Raw genomic sequence first — 5,949 nt, forward strand, 5'->3', positions numbered from 1 at the left:
AAGAACACAAATTTTTTGTCGCTCGTACTAGTGTCTTCCTAGAAAAGGAATTTTTCCTAAGAAGTACTAGTAGGATAAAAGTAGAACTTGATGAAGTTTTAGAACCACAAGATACATTAGAACAAGGATGGGAAGATGTGCCATAAGAGGTGGTTGAACATCGTGAGGAGGTTACTCCACAATTCGTGGATCAAAGTGAACCACCTCAAGTAGCACAGGAGCTGCGTAGGTCTGGGAGAGTACGTCATGAGCCTGAGAGATATGGTTTTCTCGTGACTCAACATGGTGACGTACTGGTCTACCAAGACAATGAGCCCAAAACCTACGAAGACGCTATATCGGATCCAGATTCTGTTAAATGGCTTGAAGCCATAAAATCTGAGATAGAGCCCATGTATCAGAACCAAGTATGGTCTCTAGTGGATCCACCTGAAGGGGTAAAACCCATAGGGTGTAAATGGTGTAAATGGGTCTTCAAGAAGAAGACTGACATGGATGGCAAGGTGCATACTTATAATGCACGACTGGTTGCCAAAGGTTTCAAACAAATTCATGGTATTGAATATAAAGAAACCTTCTCGCCAATTGCCATGATTAAGTCCATCTGGATTATGCTTGCAATTGTTGCCTATCTTGAATATAAAATTTAGCAAATGGATGTCAAAACGGCTTTCCTGAATGGAAACCTTGAAGAGGATATGTATATGACACAACCCGATAGCTTCATTCTTGATGGACAGGCTGATTAAGTATGCAAGTTGCAGAGGTCCAATTATGGACTCAAGAAAGCTTCAAGGAGCTGGAACATTCGTTTTGATGAAGCCGTAAAGGAATTCGGTTTTATTAAGAATGAAGATGAGCCCTATGTTTACAAAAAAAGGTAAGTGGGAGCGTAGTGGCATTCCTGGTGTTGTATGTTGATGACATACTTCTGATTGGGAATGATAAACCAAACTTGCAGTCGGTAAAGACTTGGTTATCCAAATGCTTCTCCATTAAGGACTTAGAAAAAGTAGCTTACATCCTCGGAATAAAGATCTACTGTGATAGATCACGTAGGTTGCTTGGCCTAAGTTAGAGTACATACATTGATAAAGTACTGAAGAGATTCAGTATGGAAGAATCCAAGAATGGATTTCTTTCGATGTCACATGGTGTCTATCTCTCTAAGGATATGTGTCCTAAAACGCACGATGAGAGAGATAGAATGAAGAGGATCATATGCGTCAGCAATTGGACCCATCATGTATGCCATGTTGTGTACTTGGATTGATGTCTCATGTGCATTGAGCACTTGTAGTAGTTATCAATCGGATCCAGGTGAGCGTCACTGGATAGCTATCAAGAACATCCTTAAGTACCTGAAGAGGACTAAGGACATGCTCTTGGTTTATGGAGGGGAAGATGAGCTCACTGTAAGAGGATAAAGTGATGCTAGTTTCCAAACAGACAAAGATGATTATTGTTCGCAATCCAGGTTTGTATTTTGTCTTAATGGGGGTACGATGAGCTGGAAGAGCTCCAAGCAAAGCATTATAGCTGACTCTACAATGGAGGCTGAGTATATCGCATTATCCGATGTTGCCAAAGAGGCGGTATGGACTAAGAAGTTCATCACCGAACTTGGTGTGGTCTCCACAATCGTTGATCCAATAGATATCTATTGTGACAACAATGGAGCAATAGCTCAAGCAAAGGAGCCACGGTCTCACTAGAAGTCTAGACACATACTCAGACGGTTTCATCTCATCAGAGAAATGGTTGAGAGGAAAGATGTACAGATCAGTAAAGTGCATACTGATGACAATCTTGCCATTCCACTGACGAAGCCTCTGTCGTAGTAGAAGCATGAAAAACACTTAAGGTCATTCGACATTAAATACATGAATTATTGGCTATAGTGTAAATGGGAGATTGTTAGAGTTGGTGCCCTAGAGTCAATCAATTATTGTAAAATTGACTCTTTGTAATAATGTTTATTAATCAATAAAAGGCAATTTTCTTCTATATCATGTAAATCATAATTGCGTGTATTGATATATGTCCTTAGGATGGTAGAACCGTGACGAGAGTATCAAGTGTTTCAAATCTTGATAGTGAGAACCTTATGATCACATATGGTGGCCATTCTAGAAATATCTATAGCCCCAGTATTATTCTGACCAAGGACACAAATAATAGGGTTAGACTATCATAGTTTTGAATGACCTTATCGAAAGATAGTGACTGATCTCACTTATTAAGGTTGTTTGTCGACAACTTGGTGCGACATATGGGTGCTTGCTATAAGAAAGTTCACTGGACAGACCCCAGAGGATTCCATATGGATGGTAACCCTAGTGTCTATGGAATAAATCCTCTAACGAATGGTGGTGAATGTGATCCTTAGACTTGAGATCACAAGAGCGCCTTGTGCACCGATTGGTGTAGTTTAACACCAGCCTAACGTAGTTTTATTCAGAGCTATCAATACGGTAGTGATTGGCTGCATTGAGAAGTGTATCAAGACTATGGTGGATCAACAAAGGATTTATCACTCCTGGGTATGGGAGAAGTTATCTCATGGCGCAATTCAGTGAATGACAATGACACTAAAGCTGTGGCCATAATGGGATTGAGTTGTTGCTCAATCCAATTTATTATTCCGGTCATTGGTCCAGTAACTGAATACAAAGATATCGAAGATAACTGAGGTTGACACTATTTCTGTACCTCAGCCTCGATGAGATAATAGATGATAAAAGGATCGGTTTGCATGGTAACCATATCGTTGATCCGAATCTATCGAGTGGCTATGATGCCTTGCTAGAGGCCAATCTTGGTCTGTGTTTAGTGAGACGATTGATTGATGTCAATCACGAGACTACTCACTGCCAATATGATGAGGAGCCTTCGGGTCACACACATAGAAGACAGATTAAGGATGAATTGGTGAGAAAGGGTATTTTCGTCATTTGTGATGAAAGGGTATTTTCGTCATTTATGATAGAAAGGATATTTTCGTCTTTTGAGATGAAAGGGCATTTTGATAATCTCACAATGCAGTTAAATTTGCTGAGGTCATTGCCTATATTTAATTTCATATTGAAATTCAAATTAGTGAGATTATGTGTTTAAATATTATATATATTATTTAATATTAATATTTGATGATATTAATAAAGATAATATATGAATATGAAAATCATTTTTGAATTTGAATAAGATGTCATGTGGATTATTACCTTGTTTGGTAATGAGGATTTACTATTCTAGTCATAGAATAAATTTATTCCTAACTAAATTAGGGTTTTAATTTTTGTTTCATATAAAAGGAAACTTAAAATTAAAATAAAATTGGAGAACACATTAATTAAATCCAAGCCACTCACCTCGCTCTCTCTCACGTTTTTCTCTTGGTGGAGAAGAGAAATTTTCTTGAAGAAAAATTATGCATCCTTTTTGCTTGTGTGTCTTGCTAGCACTTGAGACTGCAAGTCGAAAATGCAATGGAAAACACACATAATTCCACGGGGGTTGATCTCGCTTCTCGTCACATTGGGTGAAGAGCATCAAGTAACCACAATGGCCACTTTTCTAGTGGTGGATTGCCCTTCAACATTTAATGTGATAGTTGGGTGACCTCTCCTACGAAGTTTAAAGGCTGCAACTTCGATATACCATCAAACAATCAAGCTCCCACACCGCGGGGAGTGGGTTATGTTAAGGGTTCTCAATAAGACTCCCGAGAGTGTTATAACAAAGCTATTCATATTGCTTGCCAAGGTTGCCATACGATGATGGTAATCGGAGCAAACTCCTGACAAAAGGAAGAGGAGATCGTCGATCCCCAAATTATTGAAGGAGAAACTTCTATCAGCCCGATTGAAAAATCAAAGAAGATCGTTATTGATAATAGCAACCCGGATTGCACTTTGCAAATTGGGAGTGATCTTTACAAAACAACTGCGGAAGAATTGATTGGTTCTCTTAAGGAAAACCAAGATGTATTTGCATGGACCCATAGTGACATGACAGGTATTGATCTGAAGGTCATGTGCCATCGCTTGAACATAGACCTGGATAAGCGGCCTATCCAACAAAAAAGGCAAGCTATGGATCCCAAACACTATGAAGCATTGAAAAATGAGGTGGATAAACTCTTGTCCATAGTTATTTGAGAAGCGCATTATCCTAACTAGGTCGCAAACCCAATTCTCGTAAAGAAATCCAACAGTAAATGGTGGACATGTGTTGACTTTATAGATTTAAACCAGGCATGTTCAAAAGACGCCTTTCCTCTATCGAGAATTGATCAGCTCATGGATGCGACCTCAGACCATGAGCTACTTAGCTTTATGGACGCTTACTTCGGTTACAATCAAGTCCCTGTGTATGGAACAGATGAAGATCATACCTTGTTCATCACCGATCGAGGTCTATATTGCTATAAGGTCATGCCATTTGGCTTAAAGAATGTTGGAGATACTTATCAACGCTTGGTGAATCACATGTTCACTGAGCAAATAGGGAAGACCATAAAGAGGTATGTAGATGATATGCTCGTCGAATCCAAACATGCCTCTGAAGATGTCCTCCACCTCGCAGAAACCATCAATATCCTTCGGAGGTATAGGAAGAAGCTAAATCCTTCTAAGTGTGCCTTTGGGGTTGGCTGAGGGAAATTTATGGCATTCATGGTCAGCCAGCGAGGAATCGAAGTAAACCCAAAAAAAATTTGGGCTTTGTTAAATAAGAGTAATCCAACTAAACCAAAGCATGTGCAAAGCCTAATCGAAAGAGTGGCGGCCCTCATCCGATTTATCTCAAAGGCTACTAATCGTTGTCTTACTTTCTTTGAAGTCTTAAAAGGAAATAGAAAATTTTAGTGGATGACGGAGTGCAAGCAAGCGTTCCAAGAACTCAAGAGGCACCTTGGACAACCACCTCTCCTTGCAAAGCCTATTCCAAGTGAGATATTACTGTTATATCTATCAGTTTCTTTATACACGTTTAGTGTCGTGTTAATTCAGGAGGAGGAGCGAGTTCGATGGCTAATATATTACATAAGTAAAAGGTTGCTTGAAGTTGAAACACAATATTCTGAGATGGAGAAGCTTGCTCTCGCTTTGATCACTGCATCAAGGAAACTATGCCCCTATTTTCATGCTCACACCATCCATATTTTGAGAAATTACCCTCTCCATCAAGTCCTACAAAAGCCCGAGGCCTCTGGTAAATTGCTCAAATGGTCGATAGAGCTAAGCCAATTCGATTTGCAATATAAATCATAAACTGCAATTAAAGGACTGGCACTTACGGATTTTATATCGGAATTCGCCTACCAACCAAGCCAGCAAGTAGGACCAAAGGTACACAAAGATGACGCAAAAATTTCGCAGTAGGCATTCAAGGTACTCACCTTGTGGAGTTTGTACGTTGATGGTTCCTCCAATGAAAGGGGAGCTGGTACAAGTTTATTGCTAATTAGCCTAGACGACATATATATGTACAATGCCATTAGGTTCACGTTCAATGCCTCAAATGATGAAGCACAATATAAGGCACTGTTAGCTGGGCTACGTTTAGCCAAGGAAATGGGAGCTACATTGGTCAATGTAAACAGTGACTCCTAATTAGTCGTGTAGCAAATCCTTGGAGAGTACCAAGCAAAGGAAGAAAAAATGATCGCTTATCAACAAAAGGCCAAGTCCAAACTAGGATCATTTGAAAGCCACATGATTAGGCAAATCCCTTGGGAGCAAAATACCGGCGCGAACACCCTAGCACGCATAGCCTCAGCTCTGGGTTACAAAGTCCCTGACTGTATCCCTGTACGGCTCCTCAAGGTCCCACGTATATCAAACGATAGTCCTATGGCGATGGTTGTAGACTCAACTCCCACATGGATGGACCCTATCATCGCCTTTTTGAAAGAAGGGACCTTGCCATCAAGCAAGGTTGAAGCTC

Source organism: Pistacia vera, unplaced genomic scaffold, assembly GCF_008641045.1.
Source record: "Pistacia vera cultivar Batoury unplaced genomic scaffold, PisVer_v2 Contig421, whole genome shotgun sequence".
NCBI lineage: Eukaryota > Viridiplantae > Streptophyta > Magnoliopsida > Sapindales > Anacardiaceae > Pistacia > Pistacia vera.